The 19,941-nt window shown below is 43.7% G+C and overlaps 1 long non-coding RNA gene and 1 pseudogene across 1 annotated transcript in view; one reads left to right on the forward strand and one right to left on the reverse strand.

Moving 5' to 3' along the window:
• The window catches only part of LOC114901529, a 55,239-nt gene extending 46,117 nt beyond the window's left edge, over positions 1-9,122 (reverse strand). The window contains exons 1-2 of the long non-coding RNA XR_003795217.1: positions 8,661-9,122; positions 7,665-7,820 (exon numbers count right to left, since the gene is read on the reverse strand). This is a non-coding gene — a long non-coding RNA (uncharacterized LOC114901529). The remainder of the gene's footprint in view (positions 1-7,664; positions 7,821-8,660) is intronic.
• An 82-nt stretch (positions 9,123-9,204) lies between these two features.
• LOC114901375 lies at positions 9,205-17,311 on the forward strand (annotated as a pseudogene).
• The last annotated feature ends 2,630 nt before the right edge of the window (positions 17,312-19,941 follow it).

Genomic DNA, 19,941 nt, shown 5'->3' on the forward strand with positions numbered 1-19,941 from the left:
TCCTTCCTTCCTTCCTTCCTTCCTTCCTTCCTTCCTTCCTTCCTTCCCTCCCTCCCTTCCTCCCTCCCTCCCTCTCTCTCTCCTCTAGCTGAGATCCTTTAACACAAAAGAAGTCCACCTTTCCAAATTCCAGTTGTACTGACTTTGTTGCCTTACCATGAACAAATAGAAACTTCTATTGCACTTCTATGTGATCTAGGGCTCTGAAATTAATTCAGGTCTGTTAGCAAAAACCTGACTGAACAGAAATGGGCCCTTTAGATCTTGTTTCTCCCCTGCTTTCATCAGTGAAATAGGATCTCCCAGACAGCAATAAAGAGGCCATGTAGTTAGAAGCCCCATGGACTTGTCAGCAGGATGGAGTCGAAAAGGAATGCTGGGGCTGAGGGGAAAGCCTTCTCATTGTGGGAGCAAGCACACACTTTTCAGAGAAAATCACAGCGGGTGTTTTGATACCTTGGACAGGTGCGCTGGGTGTGTAAGAAGTAAATGCAAGGTTTCAGGAAAAAAATATAAGAATAAAACTGAGCATACTGTTTCCATATGACCCAGCAATTTTGCTCCTTGGTATTTACCCAAATGAGCTGAAAACTTAGGTCCACACAAAAACCTGCACATGAATGTTTACAGCAGCTTTATTCAGAATTGCCAAAACTTGGAAGCAACCAAGATGTTCTTCAATAGGTGAATGGGTAAGCAAACTGTGATATGCCCATACAATGGATACTGGGAAAGAAAGAAATGAGCTATCAAGCCATGAAAAGACATGCAGGAAACTTAAATGAGTATTTCTAAGTGAAAGTAGCCAACCTGAAAAGGCTGCACACTGTATGATTCCTACCATATAACATTCTGGAAGAGGTAAAACTATGGAGACAGTAAAGAGATCAGTGATTGTCAGGGGTTGGAGGGGAAAGGGGTAGGGATGAATGGGCAGAGCACAGAGAAACTTTAGGGCAGTGAAAATACTTTGTATGGTATTTTAATTATGGATACGTGTCGTTATATATTTGTCAAAACCCATAGAACGTACAACATAAAGAGTGAACCTTAATATAAACTATGGACTTTAGTTAATAATAATGTATGGATAATTTTTGTAAACCTAAAACTTTCCCCCAAAATGAACCCTATTAATGAAAAAAAAAATGTCATAAGGATGAGGCTGTCCCGTCTTGAGACGGTCTATGTGCAGGGCCTACATATCCATGAGGCCCAGCAGGCACAGGGTCTAGGGCCCATGATATTTTTTAGGGACCCACAAAGATGTTTTAATTTCTTTAAAACTCAGGAGGAAAACATGAATATAATAACACATATATTGGGCTGGGTTTTTCTGTAACATCTTCCCTTAAGATGTTACAGAAAAACCCAAACGAACTTTTCGGCCAGCCCAATATAATCATAAATCCAGGCTTTATACCACCTCAGTCATAAAATATACTTTAAAATATATGATGGGAGAGGGGGCTCATAAAGGCACAAGTGTCCAGGACCCACAAATGTTATACTAAGGTCCTTGCTGTGTGGGCGTGAAACATAATACCCAGTGAATTTGGTTGTGGGCCTGCTCTATGGCTGGGGCTCAGCTGGAAATGAGCTAAGAGCTTCACACAGAGCTGGGATGTTAAGAAAAGAAGGGGCCTGGGGTTGTTCTTGAAGAAGCCTGGGCAAACAGCCTACTGGAAAAAAAGTAAAAAGCAAATTAGAAACTTCATGAGCGGGAATAGAATGGGGCTGGTTGGGAAGCTAGAGTATTTTCTGTGTAGGATAAGAAGCTGGGCTCAGAGGAATTAAGGCCTTAGGTACCAATTACAAAGGAACCTCCAGGTGGGAGCTGGATTCCTGGAAGCAGAGACCAGCTGAGACAGAAGAGTCCTGTTCTCAGGGTATGGGGATGCCAGAGGGAAAGACTCCTCTCTGGCTGGGTAGAGACTGAACAGGCCTGGAAAGCACTTCTGCTGGTTGTTTGTGTTACACACACACACACACACACACACACACACACACACACACACATGAAATCATTCCTGGCAGAAAACCTGTGTGTGTTCTTTGTCCATCACAGATAAGATTGCTACGGCCTTGACTTAGACCCATCTCATGCCTCTCATTTTACGTGAGTAAATGAAGCATATTTTATCAGCCCCAGAGATAAGCAATCCAACCAAAGAGTGCTTTCATGAGCTACAAAAGCTTATAAACGTTTTTATCGCCATTCTTTTTTTTGTTTGTTTTTGTTTTTGCAGTTGGCGGGCCTCTCACTGCTGTGGCCTCTCCCGTTGCGGAGCACAGGCTCCAGACGCGCAGGCTCAGCGGCCATGGCTCACGGGCCCAGCCGCTCCGCAGCATGTGGGATCTTCCCAGACCGGGGCACGAACCCGTGTCCCCTGCATCGGCAGGCGGACTCTCAACCACTGCGCCACCAGGGAAGCCCTATCTCCATTCTTGTAGCAAACTTACAAAATTAACAATGCCTGAGAGCAGTAGGTCTTACCCATAAATCCTCACTGAAGGCAATTAAAACCATCATTCCATTTAGTTGCTGCATTTTCATCAGTTTCAAAAGATCTTGGGTCGAGAAATACTACTGGGTCTGATTTGACTTCTTTGCAATGTGATATAATACAGTGGTTCTCCAACTTAGATGTGTGTAAGAATCACCTGGGGGGTTGTTAAAAAGGTAGATTCCCAAGGACCACATCCCCCCTCCACATTTTGGTTCAGTGGATGCAGGAATCTTCATTTTTAACAAGAATTTGAGTTGGTTTAGGTGCCAGTGACTGGTAGATCGTATTGTAAGAAATAAAGTAAGTCCTCAACATACTAACAAGTTCCATTCAGAGAGCGCGTTTGTAAGTCCAATTTGTTCGTAAGTCTAAGTTAGCCTAGGCACCCAACTAACACAATCGGCTATACAGTACTGTACTGTAATAGGTTTATAATACTTTTCACCCAAATACATAAAAACAAACACAAAAAATAAAGAAAACATTGTTACTCTTACAGTACAATGCAGTACAATACAGTCCAGTACCTTGAAAAGTACAGTAGTGCAGTATAACAGCTGGCATCCAGGGGCTGGCATCGAGTGAACAGGCAAGAAGAGCTACTGACTGGAGGAGGGAGAGGAGGTGGGAGATGGTAGAGCTGAAGGATCCTCAGCAATAGGAGACGGAGGGCAAGCTGAATTTCATTCATGCCTGACGTTGATGGCACAGGTTCTGGTTCCTTGCTGGATTCAATTCTATCTACCCTCTTGAAAAAATGATCCAGTGATGTCTGGGTAGTAGCTGTTTTTTTCTCGCCACGGACAACACAGGAGCGCTGCATTGCATTCTAAACAGCTGCTACAACCTTCATGTACTGTTCTATGTTCGGGTGCTGTGCCTCAGAAACTAACAGTGCCTCCTCAAATAAAGAAAATCCCCTTGCCATTTTCTGCGTTGTCAGTCTCTTCGGTTCTTCAGTTACTTCTTTCTCTTGTCTCTCTTCATCCTTTCTCTGGGCCTCCAGTTCCATCAGGTCTTCATTAGTAAGCTCCATGTTTGCATCTTTGAAAGTTCACAGCTTGAAGGTTCGTATGTAGGGAACTTACTGTACCTTCATGGTGCTCAAGGTATAATCTCTAGTGGAGAGAAGGGTTTCTCCACTTTTTGGGCACCTTAGGATCCCCCAGGGAGCTTTTTACAATGCCAGTGTTTTACCCTCAGACTTAGCAATTCCACTCCCATGTAAATATCCACCAGAAATATTCACCAAAAGATACATACAAGACTGTTTAAAGCATCACTACTTCATAATATCCCCAAACTGGAAAAATCCTAATGCTTATCAATCATGGAACAAGATGTCCTAGAGTGGAATACGACACAACAATAGGAATAAACAAACTACAACTTCATCCAGCAACATGGATGAATCTCACAAGCATACTTTTCGATGAAAGGGGCCAGACACACAAGAATGCACAACGTACGGTTCCATTAAAACATGTAAGTAAAGTTCAAAACGGGGCACAACTGCTCTATGGTGTTAGAAGTCCAGAGAATGGTTGTCCTTGAGGGTCTGGGGAGGTGGCGTGAGGGGCTTCTGTGTCTGTAATGTTCAGTTGCTTGCTGTGGGTGTGGTTACGTGGGAGCATTCACTGTGTGAAATTCATCAGCTTATGCCCAGGTCCTGAGCACTCGTCTTGAAGGGTATGTTAAACTTCAACCAAATATCTATTAATACTTAAGGCTAAAAAAAAAAAAAAAAAAAAAAGTCAGTGTCTGGGCTCTACCTGAGTCCAGTTAAATCTGAATGTCTTGTGTGAGTGTGGGCGCATGTAGGTGGGAGGTCACAGGCGTCTGCAGTTAGAAGCTTCCAGGTGATGCTACTGTACAGCTAAGGTCGAGAAACACTGCTCTAGAAAAAGCCTAATCTGGGTCTATAGCAAAGATCTTTTACTTATTAATTGTGTGACTTTTAAGGTGACAAACTGTCCCCTCAGATAAACTGACTGACCTGAACGGTTTACCTAACCTCTCCGAGCCCCCTCCTCTATCATAAGAGGTTGATAATGATGTCTACTCAGTAAAGTTACTTTGGACGTTAAATGGGAAAATTACACAAAAGCACTCGGCATCATGCTGACCGCATCCCTCCTCTCCTTCTCTCCTTCTCCAGGGTGGTTCCTCTTCTATCTGATTTCTCCCTTGCCTGACAGACTTTCTCAGGGGATCGTCTACCATTTGGGCTGTCTTCCTCCTTGAGAAGAAAGGGTGTCTTTACCTGGATAAAGATGGAGTTTTCAGGCACAACGTGGTGAATGCACAGGGCAGAGCACCGTGTGGAGTATGTGGACTAAATGTGCATAACACAACACTGTTTATATAAACTCCAGGGCTTCCCTGGTGGCGCAGTGGTTGAGAGTCCGCCTGCCGATGCAGGGGACGTGGGTTCGTGCCCCGGCCCGGGAAGATCCCACATGCCACGGAGCGGCTGGGCCCGTGAGCCATGGCCGCTGAGCCTGCGCGTCCGGAGCCTGTGCTCCGCAACGGGAGAGGCCACAGCAGTGAGAGACCCGCGTACCGCAAAAAAAAAAAACTCCAAACACAGGCACACTTCATACCAATAAGCATTATGAAAGCATTGACCAAATATGTTAGCATGATGTCCTGCATGAGCAATAGAAATAAAACAGGATAAATATGTAAACCCAACAGACAAAGAGGACTTTGTATGAAACAATGATGTTCATATTCCATGAGGTCAGTTCATGCACCTGACCCCCCAGAAACACATGAATGAGAAAACATAAACTGATATTTAGAAATGTGTATTTTTTATGGAAACAAAGACAAAAGCTCAGGAATCCAATACAGTTGGTTTCCTCCTACACTATCGGGACCCCCATGCCTGAGGACCCCTTCTCATGAGAACATGGTTTTCTGGGAAGCAGAAACGAAGCTTGAGAGCCTTCTCCTGTTCTGGCAATCTTTTCCCCAAATATGTTTTCTCTTATGCTCTCGATGATTCATTTATCCTTAATTACAAAGTTGAATATGTGCTTGATCAGTTTGGACGTCTGGGTTGCTGGTCGTGGATCATTGTAAGTCATCAACCCGCACAAACTATGAGAAAATAGATGTTTGTTGCTTTAAACCATTAGGTCTGGGGATGACTTATCATGCAGCAGCAGATAATACAGCAGAGAGTACCCTTCTCACGCTCGTGGACACATCCTGTTGGCCATCATCTGCCGTCTGCCAGGAACCACCACTCCGTCCAATGAGTGTGTAAAACCTGCACGCGGTGGCACCATTTCTGGGCATGTCAGCCACCTCCACTAGTTATTAGTGTCCCCGAGAATCCCCAGTGCCATCCCCCACCAGATGCTACAGTCTCTCTCCTTCTCTGGTGTTTGTTTATAGGGGTAGCAATAAGTGGAATACAGGGATTGGGGTGTGAGGGTAGCAGAATAGCACAAGAGTTAGTCGTGGAGCCTCTGGACTCTGAAGGCCCGTTTGCCTCTTGGCTTTTCCAGTTGACCTTGTACCTCTTTCTCAGTTTTCTCCTTGGTATAAAATGGGATTAATAATCATATCTACCTTATAGCACGGTGACAATTGAATTGGAGAATGTGTATGGCACTTAGCACAGCGCCTAACTATAAACAAACAAATAAATGGCTCTAGAGCCCAATAATCTGTATTCAAATCCCAGCTCCACCATTTACCTTGAACAAATTACTTAACATCTCGATGTGTCAGTTCCTCATCTATGAAATGGAGATAAGAAACGTATCTACCTCATGAGGCTACTGGAAGAGTAAATGAGCAAATACATGTAATATTATGTAGCACAGGCCTGTTAACAGTAATAACAATAATAGCAAACCGTAATCAGAATCACCTCTCTCCTCACCTGACAATGACGGCTTTTTTTTGCTTGTTTGTTTTAAGCTAGGTAAGACCTGTGCCTGGGTCACTCTTCCTGTGAGATAAGTTCTGAAGCACTTATTCCTCGTTTCGTCACAGAACTAAAACTTACTTTTTTTATATAAATGAGTTTGAAATTAATTTTTGATGGCATGAACTAAAAAATGGGCTGCAAGCAACTGCTTCTGGATGATTATATCCACTTCTGAAAATTTTCTGTTACACCTCCAGCTTACACTGGCTTTCTCCTTTAGGTCAAAGTCTTGACTTTGATTTCCTTGTATTTCAGGATTAAAATCTACTACATTTAGGATTCCTTCTCTGTAGTTGTCAGCAGGGTTTAGGGGAGACTTGCAAAATCCCACAGAGTGGGAATGGTAGCCGGTGTGGATCACCATCTATACACTGGCTTCCCCTGAGATATGACTCATCTCTCCGGTGCTTAGGTGTGATCATCCATCCCTTTGTGCAGTCATCCAAGATGTCCTTATCTCCATCAAGCCCTAGCCATACAGCCCACTCTATAACCTCCATCCAGCTCCCCTGAATATAATGTGTAGGATGAACTTGTACACGTCACAACTTTCACAGTCTCAGCCTTGAGATGTTCAGGGGCTCTCGCTCCTTCGGAAACCTTACCCTGTAACTTACACACTCAAGGCCTATAAGGTAGCAACAAAATAATTAACAGAGACCCCCAAGCTTGTCTTGCAGAGTACCAGGGAAACCAGGTATGGAAACACTAACAGCCCCTGCCACTGAGCATCACACAGGCACACTGAGGGACTAGAATGATTGATCACGAACCTTGGACATCATATGCCGAAAATCTACCAAGTGTAACGTATGGAACTCTCCTGATATTGCACATGCCACTCATGAAGAGACATGAAGGACATTCACACCTGCACAGAGGACTCCTGAAACTTCCTCTTAACTTTCCACCAATCGTTTCCGAGCCGCCTCCCTGTCTTACTCCCTACTTCCACGATAAATACCCCACTCAAAAGCCCACTGGGGAGACAGGGCTGAGCTATGCCTTCTGTCTCCTCACTTGGCTGCCCTGCAATAAAGCCTTTCTCTTTCTGCAAAAGACCTTTGCCTCTTTTGGTCTTGCTGTTACACAGGGCAACAGCCCCACTTGCTCGGTTACACTTCCTTTCAGCCAATTTTGCCAGTGGACGTCAGTAACCCAGCTGTTCTCCCAATGGGACACCCTGAGACTACCTCAGGCCCACTCACCTGGACACCTCCTGTGGTCGTGGCGATCCAACAGCTTTGGGAACCAGGAGATTCCATCCTAGACTTGGGGTCTTCCCCACAGCCTCACCCCGGGAAACGAGGCACAGTTCTCCTCTGCTTTAGGATGTCCCAACTCAATAGGGTATCCACAGATGCCTGAAGATATTAACAATAATCACCTCTAAATGTGGGACTATGGATGGGTTTTATTTTCTTACTTAATCTATTCTTCATTCTCCACTGATTTTTCTTTTTATATTTTACAAAGAACATAATACTAAAAAATGAAAGTTGTAAATAATTACTGAAACATCACAAACAGTAAGGTGTATTATTCTATAAATGGTAATACAAAAAAAAAAAAAACCTCTCAATTTTGAACCACATTTCACATGATAAACTAAAACAAATTTCCTTTGACCACATAATCCTGCTTCTGGAGAACAAGCCTAAAATTAATCAAAATGTGTCCAATGCTTTACTCACAATGCTATTCCTTGAAATATTATTTATAATAGAAACAAACTAGAAATAAACTAAATGTCTAAGAATAGGGAGAATGATTGAGTACATTATAACCATAAAACAGAATTTTTTACAACAACTAAAAATAGTTGATGTAAAAACAATTTTAAGAAGAGCATTTATGAATGTATAGAAAAGTTTATTTTGTGGTCCTAAGTTTAAAACTATATGTGTAACTGAGCAGGACCCTATGGGGCCTTCTTGGAACTGACCTCCCCGCATGTCCTCTGCCTGTCCCTTGTCAGTAGAAGAACTTAGGCAAAGAATAAATTTAATCAGAGAAGTGAGAAAATGCAGAAAGGAAAATAGTCAAGCAAGAAAAAATAATAATAGTTTAACCATTTAACAAAGTCAAGGACCTTTAGTTCCTCCGCAAGGGCTATAGATAATGTTCTGAGCCATGTCCTTCAAGCTCTATTCCAGATATTGAAACCCCCATCAAGTATAAGAAGTTAACTGTATGCTGCTCACAAGCATGGAGACCCCAGACCAGTTGGAACCAATAAGGTTGATGATGTCGACTCCCGATTTCCTCACCACCAACCTATCAGAAGAATGTCCATGAGCTGATCACACATCCCACAAGCCTCAGCACGTAGCCCCTTCCTCTTTTCCCTGTATATATATGCACAGAAACAGCACTCTTGTAATGGTATCATGAGTGGTGAGAATATAGATGATTAATATTTCCTTGCTTATAATCTACATTTTCTAGTTTTACTATAATGAGCACATATCATTTTGTTATCACAAAGCTTTTTTTCTTTAAGGAAGTGACAAGAATCACTAAATAAATATACGAAGAGTGTTAGCATCCTGTCCAGGTGGTTAACAGATAAACATATTCTTATACTCCTGTAATTTCCATGTTCTGAGGGAAAAAATTTGCAACTGTTGAGCAATTAGATAGGAACAAATTAAAATATATGCACCTTTTTTATTTTCCATTTATTAAACTAGCAAAAGAAAAGAAAAATGGATAAAATCTCTAAGTGTCACTCTCATAAAATAATCCATGCATTTTGAATCAGGGAGAACTGGACACAAGGTTGCAATATTTGAAGTTCATTCACATGAATCAATATTACAAAAGGCTGAAAGGGCTTTCCTGTTCTTTCCAGGGTTGGAAATGCCTGCCCACCCCCAGCCTCTAGCTCCTCCCTCTGCAGCCAGAGTCAGCACCATTAAGCGGGGCAGAAGACAACTAATCTGCTCCCTCACGACTGTTTTGCACTCACCGTGGCCACCTTTGTGGAGCTCAGTACTAAGGCCAACTTGGGCCTGGGCACCTGGAAGGTATGTATGCAAGGATTTGGACACCTACTTCCCTCGAGGGGCTTTGGACATTTTCTCCTGTCAGTAGGGAAAGCTCAGAGGCAAGGGTTTGGAGAGGTAAATGTTGGGCCCTGGAGGCAGGACCGAGGTTGCTTTGCTTTCTCAGGGCTGATTCAGGCTGCAAAGCTCCAAGACTGGCTTTTTCCAGCAGTGGTGAGAGCTTTGCTAGCAACTATCAAGTTTTAAGCAGTTTGGGGACTAAAAAACACACTTGCTTTCCTGGGCACTTTCTCAGCAGCCGTTCCCTCTCAACTCCCCCTGGCTCTGGGACACTTAGAGGGCCCTGGGTTGGCTGCTGTGGCCTGGGGGGTTGGGAGGAGGGGCTGGGAGGGCTCAGGAGGCTCTGGCACTTCATGCTGGCCAGGCAGCATCAGCAGTCCCTGGGAGAGTGTTGAGAATCAGAAGCTGAGACCCCACCCCAGGCTACTGAGTTGGAACCTGCTCTTTAACGATCTCCAGAGCATAGTAGAGTCTGAGAAGGCTGTGACCACAGGGAGGGTAGTCCCAGAGAGAGGGGCGCCTGGGCTGGGAGTCGGGGAGCTCGGGTTCCCCAGGTGTTGCTAGAGTGAGCTGGCAAAACCCAGAAAGGCACTCCCAGTGCTCAGGGAAGCAGATTGCGGAGCCTCTCTTAGGATAAGTTTAAAATGTCTTCCCATCACTTTCTAACTGCCTTCGCTCTCACTTCCGTCCGTGATGGCGCCATCCTAACTAGTTCCAGTTCTCTACTTACCTTCTTCCCTCTTGTCCCTCTGTTGAGTCTTTCTCCTCTGACTCTGTCCTTCTCTGCACCTGGTTTTCTCATCTCCTCTCTTGGGTTTGAAGGTAGGCTCCCTCCTAGTCCCAGGACTGCGTCATTCTCAGGAAGCTCTCTTGGATAATCTGGGCGAGCAGATTAATTCCAGCTTGATTCATCCCAGCTTCTCTTGCTTGAACAGGGCTGCTTTTCTCCAAATCAGAGCTTTGACTTTGACACAGATGTGACAAATAATTGCTTCCAGATCTCCAGGGAATCTGCTCACCTCGTCTAAATTTACCCAAAAAGGGGACTTCCCTGGTGACGCAGTGGTTAAGAATCCGCCTGCCAATGCAGGGGACATGGGTTTGAGCCCTGGTCCAGGAAGATCCCACATGCCACAGAGTAATTAAGCCCGTGCGCCACAACTACTGAGCTTGCGCTCTAGAGCCCTTGAGCCACAACTACCGAAGCCCGCGCGCCCAGAGCCCGTGCTCCGCAACAGAAATCACCGCAGTGAGAAGCCCACGCACCGCAATCAAGAGTAGCTTCAGCTCGCGGCAACTAGAGAAAGCCGGCGCACAGTGTGGAAGACCCAACGCAGCCAAAAATAGAAAAATAAATAAATAAATTTATTTAAAAACCCCCACTAATCTGAAAAAATATAAAGCTAGATGAACTGGAAGATTGGGATTGACATATATACACTAATATGTATAAAATGGATAACTAATAAGAACCTGCTGTATAAAAAAATAAATAAAATTCAAAAATTCGAAAAAAAAAGAATATAGCACTCAAAGCAGTATTGTATAAAGATATAATCAATGTGATGCCAAGTATTTGGTACCAAGTATTCATCAAAGATACCATATACTTTTGGTCTTTATATTTGTACAATAATTACTTTTTAAAAGACAACTTAAAAGTTGGATTACTAAGTTCAACTATGCTTCGTCAATATTTCTTCTTCTAGCCCTACAAAGCAATACTGGATCTACTCTAATAAATGATTTTTCATTGGAATAAATAAATAAAAAGTTTACGCAAAAAATTATGTTCAGAATTTCAGAATTAGATGTAAGGATTATGAAGTGAAACATTTTCAAGGTGTAGGGATGGTGTAATTTTTAAGGCTTATGTGTTTACCAGTGAAGGTAAAGTAGGGTGTAGTGATTGGGAGGGGCATCCAGGGATGCTTCTTTCTTTTATTTTTATGTATTTATCTGGCTGCTTTGGGTCTTAGTTGGGGCATGCAGGTCGCGGTGCGTGGGCTCTTGGTTCTGGAGCGTGGGCTCTAGAGCGCTTGGGCTTACTTGCCCCACAGCATGTGGGATCTTAATTCCCCAACCAGGGATGGAACCCACATCCCCTGCATTGGTAGGTGGATTCTTAACCACTGGACCATCAGGGAAGTGCCCAGGGATGCTTCTGAATGTGTTTATTATTTCATGATGAAAGAAGAGGTTTGAAAAAGATTTTGTGAAAGATCAGTATTAAGTGCTTTTTTTTCAGTTTGGCTTTGCTAGATTAGACAGAATGTGGTATTTTTAATGCCCTTCCTCCCTCCCTTCCTTCCTCCCCTCCCTCCTTTCTCTTTCTTTTTTTTCTTCCTTCCTTCCTTTCTTTCTTTTTCTTCCTTCCTTTCTTCCTTTCTCTCTTTCTTTCTTTCTTGCCTTGCGGGGGTCGGGGGGAGGAATAAACCCCATTCTTACAAGGTTTTCTATTTCTCCCTTTTCTGAAGCAACAATTATATAATGCCTTGCATCCATTGACTCTTAGGTGTGTGCCCAGTGCTGTGCTGCAAACTTGACATTCATTGTGGCCCTTAACACAGTGACCTCACGAGGCAGGTGCTATTGTTATTATCCCCATTTTGTAGACTAGGTTTAGAGAAGTTAAGTAATCTGCTCAGGCCACACACCTAGTATGCGATGAGCCTGGATTTATGCAGTAATGACCATTTTCTCTCTCTGAAGATTCCTTTGAGTTACTTCAAAATCCAGTCTTCAGCCTGGTCATTAGAAAGAGGTTGCAGTCTCTTCCACACACCTGGAGACAGCTCCCGGCTGGAGGGTGAACCTGGATTAGAAGGGAGTGGGCTTGAGCGAGGATACGACATGAGGCTATAATCATAAAGTTAATTCACTTTCCTTCCTTCTCTTTTGAAAAGTTTTCCAAAGCATGTTTTCTTCCCAGGTGTCCCCTGGAAAAGGGGATCCCAGGGAAACCTTGGTTTGGAGAAGCTGGGCTGTATAGGAGAGCCTGTTGAAGGTGGTCTGGGGATAAGAGTCTATGATGGTCTTTTCTTTTTCCTTCCAGTCTACCCCAGGCAAAGTCAGAGAGGCTGTGAAAGTGGCCACTGACATAGGATGTCGCCTAAGCACTTGGACTGTGCTTATGCCTACGAGAATGAGCATGAGGTGGGGGGAAGCCATCCAAGAGAAGATCTGAGAGAAGGTTGTGAAGCAGGAGGTGGAAGGACTGCACTTCAAGGCAGGCAGAAGTATTGGATTTGGTCAGCACCCGGAACTCTGCCAGCCTTTGCTCTAAGTACTCTGGTCATTTTCCCCGCTGCCTTTATAACATCCCTGGATACAAACATCCACACTCTAGCTCAGTATTGGTGTGCAGAGACGCTACTGCTACCTTACCCATCTCGACTGGGTTTTCCCTTTGTGGGGATGGCTCCATTGAGCCATGGCGGTGCCCTTAGCATCCCCGTTCCCCATCAGTGGGCTCCATCTGCCCCGTGGCAGTTAAAAGCTAAGGCTGCAGTCAGAAATGGATCCTGAAGCTCCACCTTTTTTTTTTTTTTTTTTTTTTTGCGGTACGCGGGCCTCTCACTGTTGTGGCCTCTCCCGTTGCGGAGCAACAGGCCCCGGACGCGCAGGCTCAGTGGCCATGGCTCACGGGCCCAGCCGCTCCGCGGCATGTGGGATCTTCCCAGACCGGGGCACGAACCCGTGTCCCCTGCATCGGCAGGCGGACTCTACCACTGCGCCACCAGGGAAGACCTGAAGCTCCACCTTTCAGCACTGTGGTCTCAATGGTTGTGGCCCAGACATTCTCAGCCAGCAGGTATTTTGGAAAATGGTGGGAGCGTTTTTTATTGTCATATATGAATTTCATTTTAGTTCAGTCTAGTAAAAGGCAAGTTACAAAATGTTATTGAAAATCCTTTCCTCCTGCTTTCCTCTCTCTCCATGGGCTGAATGGAAAATTCCTCTTCACGCTTTGGTTAATCCTTATGACGGTGGATCCTGTACCAGCTACTCCTGTCCCAGAGAGGACTAAACCAAGCCAGGATCCCTGGGGTCCCTCTAGCACTGCCCAGAGGTGTCCCTTTCTATGACAGGCCATGGAGGAACTGGTGGACGAGGGGCTGGTGAAAAACATTGGGATCTCCAACTTCAACCACTTCCAGATCGAAAGGCTCTTGAACAAACCTAGACTGAAATACAAACCAGTGCTTACCAGGTAAATTCTGTTTAGTAAAGGGTAAGGGTCCTGCGCTATTACTTGTTAAACATTTGGAGGCAAGTTCAGTGCTTTGCACTGAGTCTCATTTGAAGGTCAGTCATCAGGTACTTCGTTGGTCATGTGAGACAGCTCTTGGGGTCTGGTTTAGCCAGGCTAGCAGTGGGCAGTGTTTGGCTTCTGCTTGACAGTCTTTTATTGTGTGTAGAACTCCCTATGAGCAGCTCAAAAAGCAGGTGGACTTTCCTAGTGATGAGGATTGTTCCCTTTTACAGATTGAGTGTCACCCATACCTCAGGCAGGAGAAATTGATCCAGTACTGCCAGTCCAAGGGCATCACTGTCATGGCTTACAGCCCTCTGGGCTCTCCAGATAGACCTGGGCGAGGCATTTGATCTTTCTCTTGACATTCTTTAAGAAAAGCCATCAGATGGCTAGTGGGAAGCTGTTGCTTAGCACAGGGAGATCAGCTCAATGCTTTGTGACGACCTAGAGGGGTGGGATAGGGAGGGTGGGAGCGAGGCTCAAGAGGGAGGGGATATAGGGATATATGTATACATATAGCTGATTCACTTTGTTGTACAGCAGAAACTAACACAACACTATACTCCAATAAAGAGTATAAAATTATACTCCAATTATACTCCAATAAAGATTATTGGAAAAAATAATACTCCAAAAAATTATACTCCAATAAAGATATATATTTAAAAAAAAGCCATCAGAAAGAAAAATACATGTAATGCAATGTGCCTGGCATACTCAAACAGTGGGGAAAATATGGTAATGTTTCAAAAAACAGCAACATGCCTGACCCTCTGGAATTACTCCAGTTCAGCCACCCAGCACTGGATCAACCTTTGCAAAATTACTGACGCTTCAAAGCCCATGGGTAAGACATGAAGCTTTCAAATCCTGCTGCCTTGTCTCCCACATGGAGAAGACTGATGATCAGCCTTGGGACCATCGCTGGAGTAATATTTATTTACATATGGTAGCCATGGTGATTATTCACACCAGCCATCTTTCTCCCTCTAGTGCCAAGGGTCCTTAATCTAGGACTCTTCCCTACTGGAGGATCCCAAGATTAAGGAGATTGCTGCAAAGCACAAAAAATCCACAGCCCAGGTACAAGGTATATAGTTTCTTTTCCGTCCAGCAGATCAGTCTTGTGTTTTATTCCTTGTGCTGTCTTCATTTAACTCCTTGAAGGCGAAAAAAACAGGAAAGGAAGCCCACTGAGGCCCTTCCTTGAAAGCCTGTTTGTTTGGAACTCCAGGAAATCCCATGGTTATCACTGAAACAAGGATGGCATCTAACAGCTTCTGTTGAGTCCTGTAGTCCAGGAAGAAGAGCATGGCTATACAGCCAAAAGATCTGGGTTCAGATCCCAGTTCCACTACTTATCAGCCTCATGACCCCGAACACTGTCCCAAGCCACTTTCCTTATTTTTAAAAAAGGAAGGTTATGAGGGCCTCCCTGGTGGTGCAGTGGTTGAGAGTCCACCTGCCGATGCAGGGGATACGGGTTCGTGCCCCGGTCTGGGAAGATCCCACATGCCGCGGAGCGGCTGGGCCCGTGAGCCATGGCCGCTGAGCCTGCGCGTCCGGAGCCTGTGCTCCGCAACGGGAGAGGCCACAACAGTGAGAGGCCCCCGTACCGCAAAAAATAATAATAAATAAATAAAATAAAAAAGGAAGGTTATGGAGTTGTTGTGCGGATTAAGGGAGACACTGGCAGAGGTCTGACAAGCTTCTGATAGTTATAAAGTGCTCCGTCAATACTAGCTGTTGTACTAAAGATACAGTGAGTGGCAGAGATGTTTTATTTTTCTGAAACAAAGTAGAGGGAGCAGTCCTTGTAGATAAGTGGAAACACCACGTCCCCTTCTGCATGGGTTCTGATCAGGTTCCATATCCGGAGGAACGTCGTCGTAATTCCCAACGTGACGCCAGCACGCATTGCTGAGAACTTTCAGGTAAGATTCCAGCTGGTTGGCCCTGGTTTTCTCAGTGGAGGAGGGGACGGGAGAGATTCCCTCACCAGGCCTCTCATGCTGTCCCTGAGTTTTCTGTGGGCTTTTCCCCCTTCCCAGCACCTTGCAATCTCTCAGGCCAGGGAGCTGACCTCAGAGCTGAGATGAATGACTAAGGATGGGCTGGGGGAGCAGCCGGTGAGGTCCTGTCAGGTCTGAGCACAGCTGTACCTCTGATCTGATCACGGGGACTCTGCTATCTTGAGGATATGAAGATTTAAAAGAATAAAGAATAATAATAACCAACATGCATGGAGAATTTACCCCGTGCCAGCACTATTCGGAATGCTTTTTGTATGTGTTACTCACTGAATCCTGCAAGCACCCCTTGGAGGTAGATACTCTTACTCACATTTTACGGAAGATGAAATGCAGGAATGGGGAGGCCAAGGAACTTGCTCAAGGCCACCCAGGTTTTAAGTGGCTGAACCAAGTTTCAAAGGCTCTGGGAGATCTTTGGTTTCGCTGGCAATCAAAACGTCATCTACATACTGAAGTAAGGTTCCTTCGTATAACTGTAGGTCCATTAGCTCTTTGGCTAGGGCTTTCCTGAAAATGGTGGGGGCGTTCTTGAATCCCGGGGGGAAGCACGATCCAGCAAAACTGCTGTTTCAATTTGGTCTCTGGGTCATCCCATTCAAAAGCAAAAAATCCTGAGATTCGGGATTTAAGGGTGTGCAATAAAAGGTGCCTTGTAGGTCCCAAACCGTAGGGCCAGCAGAAATCCCAGGATAAAGTTGTAAGTAAGGTATAGGGGTTGGCTACCACCAGATGAATGTCCTCAGCTATCTGATTTATTGCTCTCAGGTCCTGTACAAAGTGGTATTCGTGGGTCCCCGGCTTCTGGACTGGTAGGATGGCAGTGTTGTATGGTGACTGGCAGAGGCAGATGAGGTTATGTTCAAGGAAGGCAGATATCACTGGCTGGATTCCCTTTCTGGCATGTTCCCTTAAGGGCTATTGTTTTAAGTTCGGGATCTTAGACCCTGGATGGAGTTTCACCTGTACAGGTGTTACCATCTTTGCTCTTCTTGGCCTCCTATCTGCCCAAACATCCTATCTTACCTTCTGCAGGATCTCTTCAGGAAATTCCAGGCACTCAGTCTTTCCTAGCTATAGTAATGTTGCTTGAAGCGAGCAAGTTTGTTCTGGCGGCACCTTAATGTCCATCCTTTCTTGGGAGAAAGTGACTCTTGCATTTAGTTTACTCAAGAAGTCTCGTCCCAGCAGAGGTATTGGACACTCAGGCATGTACAGGGAAACTGCTTCAAATAAGTCTCTCCTATCTGACACTCCAGTGGCTTCCAAAAGGGCTTTTGGAGAGGTTTTGGAGACAGTCACTATCTCTGAGGAGGCTCTGGCCGGTTTAGAGTTTAGCACAGAGAAGGTAGGTCTGGTATCAATCAAAAAATCAACAAGCTTATTTCCCACAGTCATTTTTACCCAGGGCTCCTTGTGGGAAATATCAGTGGAGCCAGTAGTTCCTAGGGGAGACCCTGGGCCCTGTCATTCTTGGTCACTATCAATCATCTGGGGCATCAGCGGAAGGGGCTGTGAGCAAATTATTTCCATATCTGTGGTTTCCCTGGCACTCTGAAAGACAAGCTTGGGGGTCTCAGTTCATCATTTTGTTTCTACCTCATGGGCCTTGTAAATGACAGAGTACGGTGTCACACTTCCCATCCACATTTTTATATTTTTGCTATTTATTTATATATCCATAAATAATCTATGAGATTGTTTTGGGTGTTTTATAAAATTAAAGAAAAATTTTCCTTCATGTGATTATGATTATGATTTCCTTAATTAAAAAGCTTAGTTATAGGATAAAAAGATTAGGTTCCTATTAATAAGTTATATGACATTTTTTGTTTCACTTGAATTTAACCAAACAGAGGTGAATTAAAATGCTGATATAGAGAAATATTTTAAAAAACAACTTCCTAGTTTTTCCTGATTTCACTTTTCACATTTACATCTCGAGCAATGAGAACTTTGCAGGCCTCAGACCCTTCAATCTCACAATTCTAACCAAGACAATGAATCCATCCTAAAATTTGTTCACTGATTTTGGATTGCTGGGAATAAAGCCACACTAGTCATCAGCTAGACCTGAATCCAGTCTAAGATACACACTACAGGTGTGTGTTAAATTAACTCTTTCTACTCTATGATTATGTGATTATGTAGTGCACTTGCCTTTTCTTACGGGGAGAGAGGTTGGGGAGTGATGGGGAGGGGAGGATGGTGAGGCGGGGTGTGGAAAAGGAAGGCAGCTTGTCATGGGAAGTAGGGGACCAGGGAGTGGGTCCTCATGTCCCAGGTATGTCTCTCCACCCGTATTTTTGGATTGAGCTGGAAAGATGGGTACCAGCTAACTGGAAATCTGGGAATCACTGCTGCTGTCCTACAAGTCCCAGGGAGTCTCAGGACTAGACTGGACCCATTAGTATTTAAGTCAGATCTGGTAAATGCCAGCCAGATGGGACCAAACTCCAACTGGGACCTGGAGGGATTTGACTTTCTCAGTAAGACCCCATAATGCCCAACCTCTCAGGCCTGCTTTAGTCATTCATTAACTTGCAATAATTGCATTTTACATGACTAGAATTTTGTACCCTACTTATTGCATTATTGTGAGATTTTGCTATTTTGCTCTATATTATAGAGTTAAAAGGGGTACAGATTAGAGAGAGGCTCCTGTAGAAAATAATTTCCAGTAAAATTTGAAAGGACCCTCATCAGTGAACACTGTTGGAAATAAGCTTTTTTTTTTGCTTTAATATTGAGTACACATGAGTATAAGAGTGAAACATAAAACTGAACGTAAAAACCATGCAAAAATAATAGGCTGTAAAGAATCTTGGAAAAAAACATTTGCCATGAATGTGACAGAAAACAGATGAGTAATTTTCTTACAATCAAAAAAGCTTATTCAAATCAGTAAGAAAAATCTAAGATGTCAAAAGAAAAGTTGGTGAATGAAAATTGGCCAATAAACAACATGAAAAGTTATTCATACTAGTAACCAAAAATGCAAATTATAACAAGCTATCTACACTATCAAATCAATAAAGCTTAAAATAAAAGAAAAATCTATCTAGCAAAATAAACATGTAAGCAGGTTTTTTTTTCTATGTGGTAACCAGTGAATTTCATGTTTGTTATTCTCTTACATAATTTTCGTATTTTCTGAAATAGGAAATTCATGTTTACAATCAGAGATGTAAACATTAAACATTTTTTAAGCATTAAAAAAAATAACAAGGATCCAACTCAATCACTTATTTGACACACCTATGGGGAAAGTCAAATCAAAGAAACATTTTTACTTGAAGTCATTTTCATTCAGTTGGTCTTTCAACTTTAGAAAACAAACACCCTGAGTGTACTACACGGTGGAATGTGATTACATTGTATTTAAAATTCTATCCAGTTTGTTTTTTTCTCATTTGTTGTCAGTAGGGTAAAAGTTTTCCCAGCAACTCCAGGGAAGTGCTGCCTTTCAGCACTTTTGTTGGTTCAAAATGGTCAGGCCCCACGTCAGTTAGAGAGAGATGGAAAGACCAAGGAGAAGACTTTGACCATTGTTTAAAAGTTACCCACGATAGGTGGTTGCAGGTTACCGTGTTTGTGGCCTCGGGCCTTTGCCCGGGTTATTCTCAATGCTTGGGATGCTTTATCTACCTTCAGATAGTATGAGTGATTCTCTGCCTCATAGTCTTCAGCTCTTTGCTCATTTATCATCTACTCAGGAAGCCCTTCTTTCCCCACCCTATTTAAGATTAATCCATCTTCTCTGGGGCTCCCTCTTTCTCCTCTCTGTTTTCCTTTTTTCCATAGCATGTATTTACCTAACATATTATGTGTTTTATTTATTTGTTGTTTGCTTGCTTGCTTGTTCTGTTTCTACCTAATAGAATGTAAGCTCTATGAGAGCAGGAATTTTTGTCTGTTCATTTTTATTTTATTTTTATTCTGATGTTTCAGATGAGAAAACTGAAACCAGGTCTCTTAATTGTTACAACCCATGGTGCCTACCTACCTACCTACCTACGCTGAAGTGATTCTATGAAGGACTCTACAACTAATCATAAATTATATTAATTACTGTTATGGATTAAATGTTTGTTACGGAATTCACATGTTGAAATTCTAACTCCTAATG

Source organism: Monodon monoceros, unplaced genomic scaffold (assembly GCF_005190385.1).
Source record: "Monodon monoceros isolate NGI ecotype Baffin Bay Population unplaced genomic scaffold, NGI_Narwhal_1 Super_Scaffold_2, whole genome shotgun sequence".
NCBI classification, from domain to species: Eukaryota; Metazoa; Chordata; class Mammalia; order Artiodactyla; family Monodontidae; genus Monodon; species Monodon monoceros.